A 24,600-nucleotide genomic window follows, 5' to 3' on the forward strand; every position below is an offset into this window, starting at 1 on the left:
TGGATACTTGGACTATTTTTCAGTTCCATATGAACTTTAGAATATATTTTTCTAATTCTATGAAAAATTATATTGGTAGTTTGAAGGAATAGTGTTGAATCTGTAGATGGCTATGGGCAGTATGGCTATTGTAATGATATTGATTCTTCCATGGAAGTGTTTTTCTATTTGTTTGTCTCATCTCTAATTTCTTTCAACTGTGTTTTGCAATTCTCCTTGTAGAGAACTTTCACCTTTTTGTTTAGATGTATTCTTATTTTTTTAACTCTAATTCTTTTTTATTATTATTATTCTTTAAGTTCTGGAGTACATGTGTGGAATGTACAGGTTTGGGTTACATAGGTATACATGGGCCATGGTGGTTGGCTGCACCCATCAACCCATCATCTAGGTTTTAAGCCCATGCATTAGGTATTTGTCCTAATGCTCTGCCTCCCCTTGTCCCCCACCTCCAAACAGGCCCTGGTGTGTGATGTTCCCCTCCCTGTGTCCATGAGTTCTCATTGTTCAAATCCCACTTATGAGTGAGAACATGCAATGTTTGGTTTTCTGTACATCTGTTAGTTTGCTGAGAATGATGGTTTCCAGCTTCATCCATGTCCCTGCAAAGGACATGAACTCATTATTTTTTATGGCTGCATAGTATTCCATGGTATATATGTGACACATTTCCTTTTTTTTTTTTTTTTTTTTTTTTAACGGACTGTATGATCCCATTTATATAACATTCTTGAAGTAATAAAATTATAGAAATGGAGAACAGGTTAGTGAATGTCAGGAGTTTTGAGGGAACATAGTGATGATAAAAATGTTCTGTACCTTGACTATCAATGCCAATATCCTGGTTGTGATACTGTATTATAGTTTTATAAATTTTACCTTTGGAGGAACTAGGTAAAGGATACCCGATATCTATTATTTCTTACAACTACATGTTACAGAATTGTAATTGTTTCTTTATTATTATTATTATTATACTTTAAGTTCTAGGGTACATGTACACAATGTGCAGGTTTGTTACATATGTATGCATGTGCCATGTTGGTGTGCTGCACCCATTAACTCGTCATTTACATTAGGTATATCTCCTAATGCTATCCTCCCCCCTCCCCCCTCCCCATGATAGGCCCCAGTGTGTGATGTTCCCCTTCCAGTGTCCAGGTGATCTCACTGTTCAGTTCCCACCTATGAGTGAGAACATACGGCGTTTGGTTTTCTGTTCTTGCAATAGTTTGCTGAGAATGATGGTTTCCAGCTGCATCCTGTCCCTACAAAGGACACAAACTCATCCTTTTTTTATGGCTGCATAGTATTCCATGGTGTATATGTGCCACATTTTCTTAATCCAGTCTGTCACTGATGGACATTTGGGTTGGTTCCAAGTCTTTGCTATTGTGAATAGTGCTGCAATAAACATACGTGTGCATGTGTCTTTATAGCAGCATGATTTATAATTCTTGGGTGTATCCCCAGTAATGGGATGGCTGGGTCAAATGATATTTCTAGTTCTAGATCCTTGAGGAATCACCACACTGTCGTCCACAATGGTCGAACTAGTTTAGAGTCCCACCAACAGTATAAAAGTATTCCTATTTCTCCACATCGTCTCCAGCACCAGTTGTTTTCTGATTTTGTAATGATTGCCATTTTAACTGGTGTGAGATGGCATCTCATTGTGGTTTTGATTTGCATTTCTCTGATGGCGAGTGATGATGAGCATTTTTTCATGTGTCTGTTGGCTGTATGCATGTCTTTTGAGAAGTGTCTGTTCATATCTTTTGCCCACTTTTTGATGGGGTTGTTTTTTTCTTGTACATTTGTTTGAGTTCTTTGTAGGTCCTGGATACTAGCCCTTTGTCAGATGAGTAGATTGCAAAAATTTTCTCCCATTCTGTAGGTTGCCTGTTCACTCTGATGGTAGTTTCTTTTGCTGTGCAGAAGCTCTTTAGTTTAATTAGATCCCCTTTGTCAATTTTGGCTTTTGTTGCCGTTGCTTTTGGTGTTTTAGACATGAAGTCTTTGCCCATGCCTATGTCCTGAATGGTATTACTTAGGTTTTCTTCTAGGGTTTTTATGGTTTTAGGTCTAACATTTAAGTCTCTAATACATCTTGCATTAATTTTCATATAAGGAGTAAGGAAAGGATACGGTTTCAGCTTTCTATTTGTGGCTAGCCAATTTTCCCAGCACCATTTATTAAAGATGGAATCCTTTCCCCATTTCTTGTTTTTCTCAGGTTTGTCAAAGGTCAGATGGCTGTAGATGTGTGGTATTATTTCTGAGGACTCTGTTCTGTTCCACTGGGCTATATCTCTGTTTTGGTACCAGTACCATGATGTTTTGGTTACTGTAGCCTTGCAGTATAGTTTGAAGTCAGGTAGCATGATGCCTCCAGCTTTGGATTGTCTTGGCAATGCGGGCTCTTTTTTGGTTCCATATGAACTTTAAAGCAGTTTTTTCCACTTCTGTGAAGAAAGTCATTGGTAGCTTAATGGGGATGGAATTGAATCTATAAATTACCTTGGGCAGTATGGCCATTTTCATGACATTGATTTTTCCTATCCATGAGCATGGTACGTTCTTCCATTTGTTTGTGTCCTCTTTTATTTCACTGAGCAGTGGTTTGTAGTTCTCCTTGAAGAGGTCCTTTCCATCCCTTGTAAATTGGATTCCTAGGTATTTTATTCTCTTTGAAGCTATTGTGAATGGGAGATCATTTATGATGTGGCTGTTTGTCTTTTATTGGTGTATAAGAATGCTGGTGATTTTTGCATATTAATTTTGTATCCTGAGACTTCGCTGAAGTTGCTTTTCAGCTTAAGGAGATTTTGGGCTGAGATGATGGGGTTTTCTAAATATACAATCATGTCATTTGCAAACAGGGACAATTTGACTTCTTTTCCTAACTGAATACCCTTGATTTCTTTCTCTTGCCTGATTGTCCTAGCCAGAACTTCCAACACTATGTTGAATAGGAGTGGTGAGAGAGGGCATCCCTGTCTTGTGCCAGTTTTCAAAGGGAATTTTTCCAGTTTTTGCTCATTCAGTATGATATTGGCTGTTGGTTTGTCATAAATAGCTCTTATTATTTTGAGATACATTCCATCAATACCAAATTTATTAAGAGTTTTTATCATGAAGGTCTGTTGAATTTTGTCAAAGGCCTTTTGAGCATCTATTGGGATAATCATGTGTTTTTTGTCTTGGTTCTATTTATATGCTGGGTTACGTTTATTGATTTGCTTATGTTGAACCAGCGTTGCATCCCAGGGATGAAGCCCACTTGGTCATGGTGGATAAGCTTTTTGATGTGCTGCTGGATTCGATTTGCCAGTATTTTATTGAGGATTTTTGCACTGATGTTCATCAGGGATATTGGTCTAAAATTCTCTTTTTGTGTTTTGTCTCTGCCAGGCTTTGGTATGAGGATGATGTTGGCCTCATAAAATGAGTTAGGGAGGATTCCCTCTTTTTCTATTGATTGGAATAGTTTCAGAAGGAATGGTACCAGCTCCTCCTTGTACCTCTGGTAGAATTCAGCTGTGAATCCTTCTGATTCTGGACTTTTTTTCATTGATAAGCTATTAATTATTGCCTCAATTTCAGAGTCTGCTATTGGTCTATTCAGGGATTCAATTTCTTCCTGATTTAGTCTTGGGAGAGTGTAAGTGTCCAGGAAATTATCCATTTCTTCTAGGTTTTCTAGTTTATTTGCGTAGAGGGGTTTATAGTATTCTCTGATGGTAGTTTGTATTTCTGTGGGGTCGGTAGTGATATCCCCTTTATCATTTTTTATTGCGTCTATTTGATTCTTCTCTCTTTTCTTCTTTATTAGTCTTGCTAGCGGTCTATCAATTTTGTTGATCTTTTCAAAAAACCAACTCCTGGATTCATTGGTTTTTTGAAGGGTTTTTTGTGTCTCTAACTCCTTCAGTTCTGCTCTGATCTTAGTTATTTCTTGCCTTCTGCTAGCTTTTGAATGTATTTGTTCTTGCTTCTCTAGTTCTTTTAATTGTTATGTTAGGGTGTCAATTTTAGATCTTTCCTGCTTTCTCTTGTGGGCCTTTAGTGCTATAAATTGCCCTCTACACGCTGCTTTAAATGTGTCCCAGAGATTCTGGTATGTTGTATCATTGTTCTCACTGGTTTCAAAGAACATCTTTATTTCTGCCTTCCTTTTGTTATGTACCCAGTAGTCATTCAGGAGCAGGTTGTTCAATTTCCATGTAGTTCAGCGGTTTTGATTGAGTTTCTTATTCCTGAGTTCTAGTATGATTGCACTGTGATCTGAGAGACAATTTGTTATAATTTCTGTTCTTTTACATTTGCTGAGGAGTGCTTCACTTCCAACTATGTAGTCAATTTTGGAATAAGTGTGATGTGGTGCTGAGAAGAATATATATTCTGTTAATTTGGAATGGAGAGTTCTGTAGATGTCTATTAGGTCCACTTGGTGCAGAGTTGAGCTCAAATCCTTGATATCCTTGTTAACTTTCTGTCTCGTTGATCTGTCTAATGTTGACAGTGGGGTGTTAAAATCCCCCATTTTTATTGTATGGGAGTCTAAATCTCTTTGTAAGTCTCTAAGGACTTGCTTTATGAATCTGGGTGCTCCTGTGTTGGGTGCATATATATTTAACATAGTCAGCTCTTCCTGATGAATTGATCTCTTTACCATTATGTAATGGCCTTCCCTGTCTCTTTTGATCTTTGATGGTTTAAAGTCTGTTTTATCAGAGACTAGGATTGCAACCCCTGCTTTTTTTTGTTTTCCATTTGCTTGGTAGATCTTCCTCCATCCCTTTATTTTGAGCCTATGTGTGTCTCTGCATGTGAGATGGTTCTCCTGAATACAGCAAACTGATGGTTCTTGATTCTTTATCCAATTTGCCAGTTGTGTCTTTTAATTGGACCATTTAATCCATTTACATTTAAGGTTAATATTGTTATGTGTGAACTTGATCCTGTCATTATGATGTTAGCTGGTTATTTTGCTCATTAATTGATGCAGTTTCTTCCTAGCATCCATGGACTTTACATTTTGGCATGTTTTTGCAATGACTGGTACCGGTTGTTCCTTTCTATGTTTAGTGCTTCCTTCAGGATCCCTTGTAGGGCAGGTCTGGTGGTGACAAAGTCTCTCAGCATTTGCTTATCTGTAAAGGATTTTATTTCTCCTTCACTTATGAAACTTAGTTTGGCTGGATATGAAATTCTGGGTTGAAAATTCTTTTCTTTAAGAATGTTGAATATTGGTCCTCACTCTCTTCTGGCTTGGAGAGTTTCTGCCAAGAGATCTGCTGTTAGTCTAATGGGCTTCCCTTTGTGGGTAACCCGACCTTTCTCTCTGGCTGCCCTTAACATTTTTTCTTTCATTTCAACTTTGGTGAATCTGACAATTATGTGTCTTGGAGGTGCTTTTCTCAAGGAGTATCTTTGTGGCGTTCTCTGTTTGTCCTGAATTTGAATGTTAACCTGCCTTACTAGGTTGGGGAAGTTCTCCTGGATGATATCCTGAAGAGTGTTTTCCAACTTGGTTCCGTTTTTCCTGTCACTTTCAGGCATACCAATCAGATATAGATTTGGTCTTTTCACATAATCCCATATTTCTTGGAGGCTTTGTTCATTTCTTTTTACTCTTTTTTCTCTACACTTCTCTTCTTGCTTCATTTCATTCATTTGATCTTCAATCGCTGATACTCTTTCTTCCAGTTGATCAAGTTGGTTACTGAAGCTTGTGCATTTCTCATGTAGTTCTCGTGTCATGGTTTTCATCTCTATCAGTTCTTTTAAGGTCTTCTCTGCATTGATTATTCTAGTTATCCATTCATCGATTCTTTTTTCAAGGTTTTTAGTTTCTTTTTGCTGGGTATGTAGTTCCTCCTTTAGCTCCAAGAAGTTTGATCGACTGCAGCCTTCTTCTCTCCACTCGTCAAAGTCATTCTCCATCCAGCTTTGTTCTGTTGCTGGCTATGAGCTGTGTTGCTTTGGAAGGGGAGATGCGCTCTGATTTTTAGAATTTTCAGCTTTTCTGCTCTGGTTTCTCCCCATCTTTGTGGTTTTATCTACCTTTGGTCTTTGATGATGGTGATGTACTGATGGGGTTTTGTTGTGGTTGTCCTTTCTGTTTGTTAGTTTTCCTTCTAACAGTCAGGACCCTCAGCTGCAGGTCTTTTGGAGTTGGCTTGAGGTACACTCCAGACGCTGTTTGCCTGGGTATCAGCAGCGGAGGTTGCAGAAGATAGAATATTCCTGAACAGCGAGTGTTGCTGTCTGATTCTTGCTTCGTCTGGAAGCTTCGTCTCAAAGGTGTACCCAGCCATGTGAGGTGTTAGGTGTTAATTAGCACTTAGTGGGGGATGTCTCCCAGTTAAGCTACTCAGGGGTCACGGACCCACTTGAGCAGGTGGTCTGTCCATTCTCAGATCTCAGCCTCTGTGCTGGGAGAACCACTGCTCTCTTCAAAGTTGTCAGACTGGGACATTTACATCTGCAGAGGTTTCTGCTGCTTTTTGTTTGTATTCCTATTTGTTTGAGGCTTTTTTAAATGGTATTGTATCCCTTATTTGGCTCCCGGCTTAAATGTTATTGGTGTATGGAAATACTACTCATTTTTGTACATTGATTTTGTATCCTGAAACTTTATTTATGCCAATTCTCAGTTTCAGAAGCTTTTTGACAGGGTCTTTAGGACATGTGGGTCCAATCTTTTGACTTCTTTGGGCCACACTGGAAAAAGAATTGTCTTGGGCCACACATAAAATACACTAACACTAACAAGAACTGATGAGCTAAGAAGAAATTGCAAAAAATACCTCACAATGTTTTAAGAAAGTTTACAAATTTGTGTTGGGACACATTCAAAGCCCTCCTGGGCCACATGTTAGGTAAGTTTGCTTTAGGGTTCTCTACATATACAATCATATTGTCAGTGAGGAGAAATAGTTTGACTTATTTTTTTTATTTTGGTGCCTTTTATTTCTTCCTTTTCACTGATTTCTCTGGATAGGACTTCTTCTTGTTTTCTTGTATAGGTAGAATCTCTATGTTATTTTGATTACTTAAATACATTTATTAATTCAGGAAAATTTTAAGCAAATTATCAGCAGAATGAAAATTATTTTTACAATAAGTCTGGAAAAAAGCATTTAAATAATCTGGTTAATAAAGAGAAGAAACTAGTTTGTAATAATAAAATGTTTTTAAAATTCCATTTTATATGTGGACAATTATACCTCAACAAAATATGATAGAAAAAATATGGAAACCCCACATTTGTTGGAATTGCCTATGTGATAAAGAGATGCTCTCGCAACAGTGGGGAAGTGCTGGATTATTCAGTGAAAGATGCTTGCACAATATTTTAGCCATTTCTATAAGGTATAAAGTTGGAGTTCTCTTTTACGTAAACCAAAATTGATTACGGTAGTGTTAATGTATTAAATACAACAAAAACAAAAGCTTAACATAATAAAATAATTTTGTGGTAGAAATACTTTCTCTGAAGGTAATTAAAAATGCTAGTATCAAAAGTATAAGATAATTTTTAACCATATAGATATTAGGAAATAATAAAAAAAGACTAAAAATAACAAAAGAAGATAAACAGAAAAATTTTAAGATAATTTTTCTTGGTATCAAAAATGTTACTAATATTATAAACAACTATTTAGACTATTGGGCAAGGAAAAATGAAAAAAAAAATGCTTGCCATTCCACAGGAAAATGAATCGGAATTGATACAAATATATGAGCATCTATTTAATTTACTTCAATTAAAGACATGTAAGTAAAACATACATTTGAATAATCTATTGAAGAGCAGACTCTTATTTCCTCTGTGCTGTCAGAGTTGAAGAAAAACAGCTTGGCAGATGTGTACATTTGTGCAATAGTTTGGGAACACAATTGTGCAACACTAATTAAAACATAGTGCATACCCACTGACCCAGTAAATTTCTTTACTGGTAAGAAATTTAAACATCACAATTTCAACTAAATCAGACTCTTGGAAAAATTTATGACACAGAAGTAAATTTACTTCTAGGAAATGACAAAAAATTAGAAGTAAAAAAAAAAAAAAGGAAAATGAAGAGCACAAGGAAAACAAGGAGAGAAAATAAAGAATAATGTTTAAATGAGTAAGCAAATTTAAGGGGAATATATCTAGTTTTGATCAAAGTGTGCTAAAGGTTGTTTCTAGAAAATAAACAAAATTTGGGAAAAAATTGTGTAAGAAATTAGTTAGGGTGGTTACCTCTAGAAATGAGGTAGGCTTAAACTGCTTAGAATGGTTACCTCTAGAAATAAGGCAGACTTAATGGGGAGAAAAAGATGAGTTAAACTCTTTATTCTTTACAGTATTCATTTGTTAACATTATAAACATTTTTTTCTTTAAAGATAAAATATGAGTTAAAACTATTTATTAAGACTTTGCTGAAATAAGGGAGAAGTTTCTATCCTAAGATTAAGTTAAAAAGATGTGGATACTAAATTTTATATGTAGTATTGTCTCAGGAACTTCAAAATTCACATAGACCTGGATGTGGTGGCTCAAACCTACAATCCCAGCACTTTGGAGGCCAATGTGGATGGATAGCTTGAGTCCAGGAGTTCTAGACTAGCCTGGGAGATGTGATGAAGCCTGGGCTCCACAATATAAATATATAAATATACATATATAATTCATATATATATATGAATTAGCCAGGCGTGGTGGCATCCACCTTTAGTTCCAGCTATTTGAGAGGCTGAGTTGCAAGAGTTCCTTGAGCCTGGGAGGCAGAGGTTGCAATGATCAGAGATCACACCACTGCACTCCAACCTGGGCAATAACATGAGACTTCATCTCAAAAATTTAAAAAAAAAAAAAAAAAAAAAAAGTACACATAGAAAAAAGATCAGATCAGAAATCAATAGCCAAACATGTGGCTCGTCATTGAGAGTTACAGAAGACATGAATGTTTTTCTCTTATTTCAATGTTTATGTTTTTATCATTTCCACAATCAGTACTCACAACTTTATAATAAAATATATTTCACCAAAATAGTTAGCTCAGGCTGCTGAAATAAAATACCATAGACCGGGTGACTTAAATGATAGAATTTGTTTTTTTCAGTTCTGGAGTCTGGAAGTCTGACGTTAGGGTGCCAACATGGTCTGTTTCTGGTGACTTTCTTCCAGTTTTCAGACAGCCTTCACACTGTGTCCACACAAAGTGAGTGAGGGAAATCTCCCTCTCTCTCTTCCTCTTTTCATAAGGACATCAATCCTACTGCATTAGGACCTTGTCCTTATGACCTCATTTAAACTCAATTCCTCCCAAAAGCCCTATATCTAAATACAGTCACAGAGTGCTTCAATATATGAATTTTAGAGGGAAAAATTACATCCATATTTTTCAGACTATACATATAAGTATATAAATTTATTATTAAGACACATTATTACCTGCCATGTAGCAGACACTTATAAATTATGGAGATTCAAAGATGAAAAAATACTTTAGTTATACTACCACTGATGAGTTATTATTAAAATATATTAAAGAATGGGAGTAACATAAATCATTTAAATATTAAACAGGTAGGGAGAGAAAAAGTTTTTATAGAAAATAAACATAATGACATGTTGTTCTTCTGAGAGAAAAAAAGATCAAAGTCTACTCAATAAATTTTTATACATAAATAACCATAGGATTAATTTTAAATATACAACTTCACACAGTTCTATCAACAGAGAATATAAAGTTGGCCCTCCAAATCTGTGGATTCCACATCTGTGGATTCAATCAACTCTGGATCAAAAATATTCAAATAATAAATTGTCTCTCTACTGAACATATATAGACCTTTTTCTTGTCGTTATTTCATAACAATACAATATGATAACTATTTACACGGGATTTACATAGTATTAGTTATTACAAGTAATCTAGAGATGATTTAAAGTACACAGAAGGATGTGCATAAGTTATATGCAAATACTGGCTTATTGTATATCAGGAACAGGAATATCCTCGAATTTTGGTATCTGAGGGAGGCCGTGGGACCAAACAACTCTACTTAAGCAATGATATTGCATGAAGAATCTGGTTACATAATGGAAATTAAACTGATAAATGACTACATAGAATAAACGTTTATGTACACTTCATGTTGAGTGTTAGGCCTTATCAATGTCATACTATGAAAATTATATTTTCACATTAAACAGTATATTATTGTAACCAGGCCCCTTGAGATTTCAGTACCCCAGAATTATTAGTCATTTACATAATGAAAATTCTGATTAGGCCCTTGCCCACTTTGACATGTTAACCACTCGCTTTTTGTCCAACATCCCTTGTTCCCACAATATACTAATAAACTGCTGATGGACTGTTTTTCTGTCAAGCAGCAGGATATAAATTCAGTGTTATAAAAAAACATTTGCGGAAAGAATGAATGTCTTTACGGAAGTCAACCATCTGCTCATGCCCAGAAGTCTGATTGTTCAATGTGTTATCTGAGATTGAAGAAACAGACTTTCCCCTCGGTTCCCTGAGATTCCCCCTCCTTTATTCTCTAGCTGTATAAAAATTCCCCATTTTCTTTTTTAAAGATAATTTGACAGATCTTGTTTTTCCACCTGCTCAGCTTGACCAAATAGAATAAAATTTTGTCTAACTCTAAGCACCTGTGTGTTACCGTCTGGCATCAACTACATATCGGGTACCCTAGTTTGAATTTGGGGTTCTGTATAATTATTCCAAACATAATTGAACAAAGCAAGATTGGCCTCCAAGTGAATATTAGTGTTTTCAGTATTCCTACGTTTCTGACTTCAAACCCAGTGCTGCTTCCAGGAGAAGCAAGTAAAATTTTTGACTACCAAAAAAAAAAGTACAAAAATAAAAATACATATTCAGCTTTTCTAAGGAAAAATGACTAGAATATATTGTACTTTTTCAGTTTTCTTCAATACCGAAATTTGTAATTACTGTATTCATTGAAAATGAATTGATATTGATAAAATGTCTTATTAATATTTTATTAAATTCCAGAACACAAGCCACAAAACATCCAATGTATTGCCTCTCCATATGCTTTGGATTCAATTCTAAGATATTATATATTTAATGTTCACTGCACATGGTCAATGATAATTTTAAGAATATCTAATAAGTAAAGAAGATTATCAGTTAAATATTCTCTTTGAATATTATATTCAATGACTTCACTGAGACAGGATTTTTTAGTTCTAAGGACCTGAGACAAAAGTATACCTAATATTTAAAAAGCTAGAAAAAGATTATTTGCATATTTTATGTAATGCTAACAAAATATGTCATGAAATATTGAGCATTATACTAATAAAACTGAAAGGATTTTACTATTGGAAGATATTGCAAAATGTATGACCTTAAATGAAAACAAAAGATCTATTCTTCCACTCATAAATACATATATAATGTATAATACATAATACATATTTGTATATATTAACCTATAAATATTATATAGTTATAACATATAAAATATATGTCCAGATTATATCTATTATATATAAATATGAACATAAGCATCATATTTAACATTTAATATATTTATTATAATATGATTTATCATATTTAATAGATTATCAATGATAAATATATTCATAGATTTATAATTTAATGTTTAGAAAATATATAGCTCTATGTTATTAATTATATTCACAGTACATACATATAATATATATTCCTATAATATAGTTGCAATAGAGCAGCTTCAGACAGAAAGCATCTTTAATCCAGATTGAAATAAAAAACACTAGGAATCAAAATGTGCTGGAATAAATATTTTCAGAGGAAGTCAGTTTATGATAGGAAAGAAAGATTAATTTTCTTTAATTTTTGCTTTAGAATAAGGCAAAACATAGATATTATTTTTGCTAGCTTCCCTGTTTTACCATTAGAAACCTATAGTTTGAGAGACTCTGTCAGGGTCACACAGATCATGTCAGACATAAAAATTAAACTCCGGTGTTCTGATTCCTTGGCTTGGTGTACTGGTGTACTGTCTTACTGCCTATTGTAGAGAGTTTAATGAAGTTCTGTTTCACTGAATATCTAGACTAAGCTTTCTGAAAATGAAATGAGCAAGTTAATAAAAAATTAAAATGAGATGAAATGCTGGAGTAGCCAAATTACTTAACAAATATCTGGAATCATTGTTTTGAAAATGCTTAACATTTAAAAGTTAGCTTTCCAGGGAACTCTGGGTGATAGCCCATTTCACCTGTACAAGAATGATATTTTAACATATATCTTTCCTTTGGTGTCTACCTACTTTTGCCTATGTTGTTTCTCATAAGAGAAGATTAAAGATTGTTAAGTAGACCATAAAGTTACTGTATTTTGCAATTTTGAAAAAAATTATAAAATTACTATGTGAGTGTGGAAGATGTAAAAGGAGCATTCCATTAAACATGGCTCTATGCTTCCTCCCAAATTTTTGTATAAATAGGTAGGACTTTTAGCAATAAAAAAGAAAATTAAGCTTTACTTTTTTTTTTCTTTTTTTTGAGATGGAGTTTTGTTCTTGTTGCCTAGGCTGGAATGCAATGGCACAATCTCGGCTCACTGCAACCTCCACCTCCCAGGTTCAGCCTCAGCCTCCCGAGTAGCTAGGATTACAGGCATCTGCCACCATGTCCAGCCAATATTTTTGTATTTTTAGTAGAGATGGGGTTTCACCATGTTGGCCAGGCTGGTCTCAAACTCCTGACCTCAGGTATTCCATTCGCCTTGGCCTCCCAAAGTGCTGGGATTACAGTCATAAGCCACCATGCTTGGCCTACTAAAGCCTTTTAATGGTTTATCCAAACATTTTATTTTGAAATATTTCAAAATAATAAAATTGAAAGATGTGTACAGCAAACTCATGAAAGATCTTCATCTATTGTCTTAAATTGTTAAAGATTTGCCTCATTTGGGAAGCATTTGTTTCTCATGAGCCCTATTATGGAGATGTGTAAATACAGAGTCCTATGAGAATGTGAACAAAATTCACATCAGCGCAGGATTAAATGATGATGATCTGTCTACATCTGATGAGCCTTCAACCAAAATGAAAACTGATCCATAACCTAATGTGCTAAAAATTACAGCTGTGCAGACAAAGAAAGAAGATGGAACAAAAAATGTGTGTGCTAACTTGGCAGCTCCAGCTGTGCTAGGTGACATCTGATCCACACATCTGCCTGCAGCCCATTGAGCAGGCTCATAGAAACCCCAAAATGATGTTAATTATTTCAAAAAAGCAGCAGGTGTTGAGTGTGCATCTAAATTGGAACATTCCTCACGAAGTTTCATTTAACTTCTCAGGCCAACATTTACAAGATTTTTCTCCTAATTGGCAATCACTTGACAATGAGGCTGAGTAGCTCAAGCTGAAAATTTCCTGGGATTCAGTATTCAAGATTGCCTACAGATTGTGGGGAATTGCTGAAGGATGAAGTAACAAAGCATATTGCATTTTTAGTATATCACAGCATCAAGTTATTTCTGGTACATCATTCAAAAATCTAAAAAGAATTAGATCGTTTAGATTCTTTTTAGAACAATAAAAGTCAATTTTTAGTAATTTATAACATATCCAAATATCACTTGACAATTAAAATCTGAGCTCTCTCAAATATTTATGTTTTCTCTCTTGAAGGATTATAAATTCAATGCCTTAGAAAAATTCATGAATAAAAAAGTATGTATAAGAAAAATAATAGAAATATAATTTACAAAAAAATTTATTATAGCATAAAATAATATAGAATGTACTTCTATAACATTAAAGATCATAGTAATTACTAGGAATGTATTTAGATTTCTAATAAGATTTTTTGTAGGTGTCTCACGGACAAGTGATTTCAATTCAGATCTTAATTTAAGCAGTACAGTTTCATGTCCCTCATAAACTTAAATAAGCTTAAGTCTTTGTAGGAAGCAGAGTAAAAATAATGAAGTTTGAAAACAATTTGTATGTTTTAGTTGTATCAAAGAGCATAGTAAAACATATACTAAATAGAATCGGGGACCTTGCTTAATTGATTATTCCTGGTTGAGGATTTCAGTAAAAACTATTTCAGAAACAATTTATATACTTCACACAGAATGTGAGTGAACATTCTAATATAAACAAGTCACTCCAGAGCAGTGGTTCTTAATACAGTGTCCTTGAATAAAAATCGGGAGATCCATGGATTTGAATAAAAACATGTTATATCTTTATTTTACTTACCTCTAATTAATAATTAGTATTTCCTACCGTTATAGAGAAAAAACAACAGTTGCATTAGCAGCACTTGTGATTTTATTCCTAACAGAAATCAGAGAAATGTTCATATAACATGTGATTGTTACAGTAGAAACCTCAAAATATATTTTATATATTAATGACTTTAAAATGACTACAGTTATTATTATACTTACTGCTATATCTTATCATTTAAAATATTTGATACCTTTATTTCAATATATTTGATTTTAAAAACTATTTATATAAGCTGGGCATGGTGGCTCACGCCTGTAATCCCAGCACTTTGAGAAGGTGAGGCAGGCAGATCACGAGGTTAGGAGATTGAGACCATCCTGGCTAACATGGTGAAACCCCATCTCTACTAAAAATACAAAAAATTAGCCGGGCATGGTGGCAGGCACCTGTAGTCCCAGCTACTCAGGAGGCTGAGGCAGGAAAATGGCGTGCACCCGGGAGGCAGAGCTTGCAGTGAGCCAAGATGGCACTACTGCACTCCAGCCTGGGCGACAGAGCGAGACTCTGTCTCAAAAAAATAAATAAATAAAGCTATTTATATAAAATGCTTCATGAATTTTCATGTTATCATTGTGCAAGGGCTATGTTAATCTTCTCTCTATCATTCCAATTTTAGTATATGTCCTGCTGAAGCAAGTATCAATGCCATTTTTTAATATTATATATTATATTTGTTCACTAATATTCTGAGAAACAATATACTTCATCAAACTGACAAAGTGTTCTATAGCATAATACAATTTTGAGATCCCCAGCTCCACTACAGAACTTTCCTCTTTCTCTCATACTCCAAATTTGATATCAACTTGACTTGTCCTCTGTACTTTCAGACTGTATCTCAAATCCATCAACTTCAACTAGTTTTAATCATTTCCACTACTACTTCCTTAGGTCAAACACTTGTATTGGCACTACCGCAACAGCATTGTTATCAATCTTCTTGCTTCCATCCTTGATTTCTATAGCAGTTCAATCTCAGCTAGGGGTGATTGTGACCCTCTACTTGCCAAGGACATTTAACAAATCTGTAGACTTTTTTGGTTGTCAAATGTACTGGGGTGCTACTACTGTCAATTAAGTAGAAGCTAGAGATACTGTTAAACACCATACAATGCATAAACCCTATCTACACAACAAAAATTTACCCGGTCAAATGTCAGTAGTGCCTAACTCGAGGAACCCTGCTCTATAGTCTTCTCCACATAATGATCATAGTAATATTCTTTAAAAAAAAAAAAAAAAAAACACCAAAACCAAAAAAATGAAATGCAAGGCAAATCGGTTTCCATCCTTTCATAAATCCCTTTCTGCAAATTCCCCTAACATTTACAAGAAAATCCGTTACTCCTGTGTCCTACAAAGTCTTCCATGTCCTAACCCCTGACTATGTCTCTGAATTTCTCTCTGCACTCAACTTTGATCCAGCTACACTAGCCGTCCTTCTGATTCTAAGAGATCCCATGCTTTTTCTTCACTTAGAGACATTTGATACCTAAATTATAGAATTTTAAATATTCTACTCCCAGATTATTTTTTTGGCTTACTCATTTCTTTTGGGTATCAAAAGTCACCCCTCCTAAAACAATAGCTCAGGATGACCTAGGAAACCTAGAATGCTGTTGTAGTCCAGACAGTTCTTCTGTGAACACGTTCAATCCACGATCATCTTAATCTATTTTCAGAGATTGAGACTGTTTGAAGCTGACCTGCTGACCCTAAGAGGGTTCAACTGGTTCATAGTTACTCCTAAAGTGTAACCTATTATAAGTCCAATCCAGAGTAAGGATGGTCCATCATCAGGCTTTTCTACTAGGATGACATGGCCTTGCACGGCTGCAAAAAGCCCAGTTTAATCTTTTAAATCTCAGCTATCCTATCTCTAACTTAGTATACCAAGAGATATTATACTCTGGCTTAACTCTACAAGTGATATAGTTTGGATCTATGTCCCCACCCAAATCTCATGTTAAATTGTAATCCCCAGTATTACAAGTGAGGCCTACTGGGAAGTGATTAAATTATGGGGGTCAATTCCTCATTAATGGTTTAGTACCATTTGCTTGGTTCAGTCTTCACCACAGTGAGTGACTTGTCATGAGATCTGGCTATTTAAAACTATGTAGCATGTCAATCTCTCTATCTTACTACTGCTTTCTCTGTGTGATATGCCTGCTTCTCCTTTGCCTTCAGCCGTGATGGTAAGCTTCCTAAGGCTTCCCAAAAAACATATACTGACATTATGCCTCACAGCCTGCAGCACTGTGAGCCAATTAAACCTCTTTTCTTACTAATTATTCAGTCTCAGGTATTTCTTCATAGCAATGCAAAAATGGCATAATATATCAGAATTAATAATAAAGGGAAAAGCCTGAAGTAGGAGGAAAAAAAGAGCTATAAAACTGATACTATGATCCAAATATTCTGGATACAACTAGCAGGAATAATGACCATGGTAATAAGAATGAGTAAGAATGTTTTTGAACAGAACACTGACTGAGTCTTTATATGTGAATACAATAAATTAATAAAAAAGAGGTCAATGTAAGTGATTAGATTTGAAAGACCTAGAGTATAACATTCATAGAGAGGGTAGAAACATTCATAGAGAAGGTACATTTTTTAGTAGAATTGGTTTGCCCTATTTATTTGATAATTCATTCAATCGTGTGTGTGTGTGTGTGTGTGTGTGTGTTTAATACCTGCTATATGCCAACCTTTAATCAGTGTGGATTGCAATCATGATTAAGGGAAGATCCTGCCCTTCAAGTATGCAAATTCTACTGGGAAAGACAGAAAAGTTAATAGAAAATTAAAATGCAGTATATAAGGTGGTACAATAAGGATGAGTATGAAATATCACAGAGGAGGAGCAATTATCTCAGGAAAAAGACCTGAAGGATGAGTAGAAGTTAACTGGGAGGTAATAGGCCCTGTTTGATGATTGCAGAGAAGGAAGCATTTTAGCCCTAGGGAGCAGAAAATGTTGTTGACATCAGGGATTTTAGGTAAGCACAAGTCACGCAGCATGTATAAGAACTATTGTTACCAAAATACCTGAGGTTTGGTCTAGGTCCTGCTGCTCATGGCACAGAAAGCTAATCACTGAGACAGCAATTATTGCCAAGGAAGAAGGGATTAATTGGGTGCTGCAGCCAAGGAGATGTGAGATCCGTCTCAAATCCATCTTCCTAATTGACTCAAACAAGAAGCTTATATTGCAGAGAAGAAATCTAACAATGTGTAAGAAAACAGGAACCAGAGAGGGGCAAGGAAGCATTTATGATGAAGGATGGGTCTAGCAGCTCATTGTCTAGATGGGATCTGGTGAATTTCACTTCTTTGATATCTTTTGTGAGAGGTCTGATGCTCATTTCCTGAGGAAGAAACTCAGATAAAACAAATGTAAATTTCAAGGTTTAAGGCCCTATTTCTATGTTTATTTAAAAACACTGTTTATGGGATTATTGGATTTGTTTCACTATGATATGAGGTAAATAATAATAATAGAAAAAAGCAGGTTAAAAATCTTGTTTTGAGAAAGCAAAGCAAGATGACCAAATAGAACTCTCCAGCAATCACTCTCCCTGCAGAAACACCAAATTGAACAACTATCTACACAATGAAGCACCTTCATAAGAGCCAAAAATCAGGTGAGGACCACAGTATCTGTGTTTAACATCATATCAAAAAAAGAGAGACCCTGAGGAGGGTAGGAAAGACAGTCTGGCATTGCTTACACCACCTTCCCCCACCTCTCAGTAGTATGTGTGGGGACAGAATCTGTGTGCTTGGGGGATGGAGACTGAAGTGGGTATGGGACTTTTTATTGAAACTCAGTGCTGCCCTGTCACAGCAGAACATGACATAGGGCAGAATTCTGCCAATGCCTACAGAGGGAGCATTTAGAATAACACAACCCAGAGAAATATACTCCTCTGCTCCACTGGTAAAGACCTGAGTTCAGGCTGGCCCCACTAGAGAGCAAAAGTGCGATGCAGTCATAAGTAGATTTGAAAGGCAATCAGACCACAGGGACTACAGTCCTTGGACAAGTCCTGGTGCTGTGTTAGTCTTGGAGCCAGTGGACTTGAGTTTCACACAACTCAGTGAGACACAGCTGTGACAGCCAAGAGAGAGCTTGCATCACCCCTCCCTTAACTACAGACAGTGCAGCTCTCAAAAAGACTCCTATCATTTGTGGAAAGGAGAGGAAAGAGTAAAGAGAACTTTTCCTGTCACCTATGGGTACCAGCTCAACCATAGTAAAGCATCAAGCAGATTTCTGAAGCCCCCAATTCTAGGCCCTTGCGCCTATATCACATTTTCTGATACCCGCCCTCCACACACACCCCAGCCTCTCCCTACCCTGCCCCTGAACAAAAGGAGAAACTGTAGCCCTCAAGAGAAAGACGCTGTCCTGGTAGGATGCACCAACTGCTGAGTAAAGAGCCTGTGGACCTTGAAAAATCATTAGTGGTAGCCAGGCAGTAGTCATCATGAGCCTTGGGTGAGACCCAAGCCTGTGTCTACTGTGCAGGCTTAAGGTGTGATCTAGCACAGTCCCAGCTGTGGTGGCCACAAGAGTGCTAGCATCACCCCCCCAACAAAACCAGACAGCCCATCATGGAGATGGAGACTCCTTCTGTTTGGGGGAAAGTGAAGAAAGAAAATGAGAGACTTTGCCTGGTAATCCAGATAATTCTCCTGGATCTAACCCAAGCCCACCAAGGCAGTAAGTACCTCTATGAGTCTGCAGCAGTCACACTGTTACTGGGCTTAGGGTGCTCCCTAGAACAGATACAGCTGCAGTGACCAAAGACACGATTCACAAACTTAAATTCCCAAATATCTAAAAGGCCTTCTTAAAAACCATGGGTACAAACAAGCCCAGACAATGAAGATTAAAATGAATGCCTGTTTAAACTATTTAATGCCCAGATATCAACAAATATCCACAAGCATCAAAAGTATCCAGAAAAACATGACTTCACCAAAGGAAGCAAATAAGAAACCAGTGATGAATTTTGGAATGACAAAGATATGTGATATTTCAGACAAACAAATAAAAACAGTTATTTTGAGAAAATTCAATGAACTGCATAACACAGAGAAGAAATTCAGAATCCTATCTCAGAGAGATTTAACAGAGATTAAAATAATAATAAAAAAGGAGAATTTCTGAAGCTGAAAAAAATAAAATGAAACTGAAAAATACATCAGAGCCTCTCAATAGCACAACTGATCAAGCAGAAGAAATAATTAGTAAGATTGAAGATAGGCTATAAAAAAGTACACAGTCAGAGAAGGACAAAAAGAAGAAAAAGGAAGGAAGCATGCCTACAAGATCTAAAAAGTAATGCTAAATTAAAAAAATTAAAGTTATTGGTCTTAACGAGAAGGTAGAAAAAGAGACTGGAGTAGAACATTTATTCCAAGAAATAACAACTAGTACTTTTTAAATCTAGAGAAAGACATTAATATTAAGTCACAAGAAAGTAACAGAATGCCAAGCAGATTTAATCCAAACAAAACCAATTAAAGACATTTAATACTCAAATACCCAAAGGTCAAGGAAAAGAAACAGTTTCTAAAAGCAACAAGAGAAAAGAAAGAAATAACACATAACAGAGCTTCAATACTTCTGACAGCAGACTTCTCAGTGGAAATATAACAGGCCAAGAGAGTGTCATGACATATTTAAAGTGCTGAAGAAACACAATTTTTTTCCTAGAATATTATATCCACTGAAAATATTATTGAAATATGAAGAAAAAATTAAGGTTTCCAGACAGACAAAAAGCTGAGTGATTTTTTTTCAACACCAGATATCTCCTACAAAAAAAATGCTAAAGAAAGTTTTTCAATCGAGAGAAAAAGACATTAAAGAGCAATAAGCAATCATCTGAACGTACAAAACTCAAAGGTAACAGTAAGTACACAAATACAGAATTCTCTAACTATAATTTAGTGTGTAAACCACTCATATCGTGAGTAGGAAAACTAAAAGAAAAACCTATCAAAATAGTAGCTACAACTTTGTAAAGGGATCGATAGTATAAGAAGACAAAATAAATAAATAAAAGAAACAACTAAAAGTTAAAAAGCAAGGAGTAATGGAGTTCAACTGAGTTTTTATTAGTTTTCTCTTTGCTTTTTGTTTTATAATCAGAGTTAAAGAATCATCAGTTTAAAATACTTGGTTACATTATTTGCAAGCTTCATAGTAATCTCAAATCAAAACACCTACAACAGATACACACATACACACAAGCAAGAAATAACAACATACTACCAGAGAATATCAGGGAGGCTCAGGCCACAGCGGAGCCCACCGCGGATGGGCTTGGGCAAAGCTGGCTGCAGGTCCCAAGCCCTGCCCTTAGGAGAGGTGGCTGAGGTCCCCCGAGAATTTGAGCCGATGAGGGCAGGTCGGCAGTGCTGGGGGACCTGGCACAGCCTCCACAGCTGCTGGCCTAGGTGCTAAGCCCTTCACTGCCTGGGGCTGGAGGCGCCAGCCGGCCACTCTGAGTGCGGAGTCTGTCAAGCCCGTGCCCACCCAGAACTCGCACTGGCCTGCGAGCGCCGCATGCAGCCCCGGTTCCCACCTGCGCCTCTCCCTTCACACCTCCCTGCAAGCAGACAGAGCAGGCTCCAGCTTCAGCCAGCCCAGAGAGGGGCTCCCACAGTGCAGCAGTGGGCTGAAGGGCTCCTCAAGTGTGGTCTGAGTGGACACTGAGGCTGAGGAGGTGTGGAGAGCGAGGGCTGCTAGCATGTTGTCACCTCTCAATATGATCTGACTCTGTGTCCCCACCCAAATTTCAAGTTGAATTGTAATTTCCAGTACTGGAAGAGGGGGCCTTGTGGGAGGTGATTGAATCATGGGGGCAGATTTCCCCCTTGCTGTTCTTGTCATAGAGTTCTAGTGAAGTCTGGTTGTTTGAAAGTGTAGCACTTCCTCCTCCTTCTCTCTCTCTCTCTCCCCGTCCTGCTGACCATCTGAAGATATGCATTGCTTCCCCTTTGCCTTCTGCCATGCCATGATTGTAAGCTTTCTGAGGCCTCCCCAGCCATGCCTCCTGTACAGCCTGTGTAACTGTGAGTCATTTAAACCTCTTTTCTTCATAAATTGCTCAGTCTGAAGTAGTTCTTTATAGCAGTGTGAGAACAAGCGAATACACTCACTTTCAGCAGCATTGAATAGATCAATCAAACAGAAAGTAAACAAAGAAACATTGGACTTAATCTGAACTATATAACCAAATAAATCTAATAGATATTTACTAATAGATATCAACAGCTATAGAACACATATTCTTTTCCTCAACACTTGGATAATTTTCAATGATAGGCCATTTGATAGACCATAAAACAAGTCTTAAAATGTTTTTTACAAACAAAATCCTATCTTCTCTAACTGAAATATAATAAAACTAGAAATCAGTGACAAGAGAAACATTGGAAACCATACAAATACATGAAAATTAAACAATATACTGCTAAATGGCCAATGGCTCAATAATGAAATAAAGAAGATAGTTATAAATGTTCTTGAAACAAATACGAATGAAAATACAAGATACCAAATCTATAGGAGATAGCAAAAACAGCATTAAAATAAAAGCATATAGCAATAAGCACCTACATCAAAAAGTAGAAAAATTTCAAGTAAACAAGCCAAAGACGTTGCTTAAAGAATTAGAAAAGCAAGAACAAGCCAAATTCTTAATTAGAAGAAGGAAAGAAATAATAAATATTGGAGAATAAATAAATGAAATTGAAACAAAAAGGTCAGTAAAATGAAAAGTTGGTTTTTTGAAAAAAAAAAAAAAATGAAATACCTTTAGCCAGACTATGATAAAAACAGAGAAGACCCAAATAAATAAAATTAGAGGTGAAAAAGGAGACATTACCGCAGACCACAGAAACTTACAGGTTTATTAGAGATTACTATAGGCAACTATTTGGGAAAAAAAAAGGGAAAAACCTAGAAGAAATGAACAAAGTCTTTGACACATACAACATATCAAGATTGAATCATAAAGAAATTCAAAATGTACAACACGAATAACAAGCAATGATATTAAAGCTATAATAAAAAGACTCCTGTTAAAGAAAAGCCAGACCTGATGGCTTCACTGCTAAAGTTCACCAAAACTTTAAAGGATTAATGCTAATCCTATTCAAACTATTCCAAAAAAATTAAGGATAAAATACTTCCAAACTCATTCCATTAGGTCACTATTACCCCCAAACTAAAATCAGACAGACACCACAGAAAAAGAAAGTTAAGGCCAATATATCTGATGAAAATAGATGCACAAAATCTCAACAAAATTCTCAGCAAACCATTTAAAACACATTAAAAAGATCGTTTATTATGACCAAGTGGGATTCATCCCAGGGATGCAAAGATGGTTCAACATGCACGAATCAATCAATGTGATATACCATACACACGTAGACCAATGGAACAGAATAGCGAGCCCAGGAACAAATTTACATGTCTACAGTGAACTCATTTTCAATGAAGATGCCAAAAGCATACTTTGGGGAAAGGATAGTTTTTTGAGTTAATGATGCTGGGAAAACTGGAATCCATATGCATAATATGCATATATACTGGCATATAGAGAAGGAAGGATAAAAAACATTCAATTATTTCAACTGATGCTGGAGAAACATTCAATAAAATTCAACATCCTTTTGTGATAAAAACTCTAAAAACTGGGTATAAAAGGAACATACCTCAACACAAGATAATCAGTCTATAACATATCCACAGCTAGTATCATATTGAATGAGAAAAAAGACTTTCCTCTGAGATCTGGAAGAAGACACGGATGCCCACATTCAGCAATGTCATTTAATCTAATACTAGAAGTTCTGGCTAGAGCAAAATTAATAAAAGAAAGAAAGAAAGGGCATCCAAATGGTAAAAGTAGAAATCATATTACACTTGTTTGCAGATGATATGATTTTATATTTGGAAAACTGTAGTGACTTCTCCAAAAAACTATTAGAACTAGGAAACTAATTCAGTAAACTTATAGAATACAAAATCCATCCAACATGGATGAAACTGGAGAACATTATGTTAAATAAATTAAACCAGGCACAGAAACAAAAATTATACATGTTCTCACTCATACATGGGAATTAATAATTAAAACAATTGAACTCATGGAGATAGAGAATAGAATGATGGCTACCAGAGGCTGAGAAGGCTATTGGGGCCAGGGGAACATGGGATGGTTAATGAATGAAAAAATATAGGTTAAATGAATAAAATCTTGTATTTGATAGCACAAGATCTCTATAGTCAATGATAACTTATTGTATATTTTAAAATAAGAGTGAAATTGGAATGTTTCTAACATGAATAAATGATAAATGCTTGAGGTAATGAATACCTCCATTACCCTGATGTGATTATTACATATTGTATGCCTGCATGAAAGTATTACTTGTACCCCACAAATAGAAACACCTGTTATGCACTTATAATAATTTTAAAAATGCACGTTTAAAAAAAAATATGCTTGGATTTAATTTTGTTGACTGAAATAATTTGTTTTGGTATATGCCATTACCTAACCAAAAGTAAATAAGTAATTGTCCTACAAAGATAAGATAGCCCTTTAGCAATAGTAAGTTTTTGATATTAATGGATTTATCATTCTCATTTTGAGATGAGCTACTCAACCTGAAGTCTGAATAGAAACCATAAGTAGTTATAAGAAGTTATTGTACATTTGCCTTTATGACTTGGCAAAATGAATTTGGACTTTTGAACCCAACAAATTGTTGCTAAAATCTCAGCTCTACTTCTCCTATATTTGAATGTGAGCAAACCATTTAGTCTTCCAAACTTGGGTATAATTTCTAACTAGACTATCTTACTAATGGTTATACCATAGAAAGAACTAAATGAGAGGGTTCCTGACAACTAAGGAACATTGAAAAATTACAGATTCAAAAGTCAGCCTCTGAGGCTTCTAAGATAATAAATGAAAGAAATTTTTAAAAGTTAAAGGGAAAAAAGTCATTTTGAAGAGCTAGCACTAGTCACTAAATTTCACACAATGAATCCTGACATTGTAAACTATATGTTTCCTCCCAGGATTTCACACATGGCACACAAACTTAGCAAGGGGTCACTTGTCTCTGCACTCATTTTCTGATGCTCTGCCTTTGAAAGTGTAATATTGCATCTGCCACTTCATCGATTTTTTATACTATTATCTTTTAAATGCCCTTTTAAATATCTTCAGTCTAAGATTATGACCTCTAGTGCCTGAATGTTTAAC

General features: G+C 35.7%; 1 long non-coding RNA gene and 1 other non-coding gene across 2 annotated transcripts in view; one reads left to right on the forward strand and one right to left on the reverse strand.

Annotated features, from left to right (window-relative positions):
• Positions 1-24,600, forward strand: part of LOC123568758 (uncharacterized) — a 308,367-nt gene that overhangs the window by 47,055 nt on the left and 236,712 nt on the right. The gene's annotated exons all lie outside the window — the stretch shown is intronic.
• Positions 14,827-14,931, reverse strand: LOC123568888 (U6 spliceosomal RNA). The gene has a single exon (XR_006692447.1). It is a non-coding gene; the product is annotated as a U6 spliceosomal RNA (small nuclear RNA).

This window comes from Macaca fascicularis, chromosome 14, assembly GCF_037993035.2.
Source record: "Macaca fascicularis isolate 582-1 chromosome 14, T2T-MFA8v1.1".
NCBI classification, from domain to species: domain Eukaryota; kingdom Metazoa; phylum Chordata; class Mammalia; order Primates; family Cercopithecidae; genus Macaca; species Macaca fascicularis.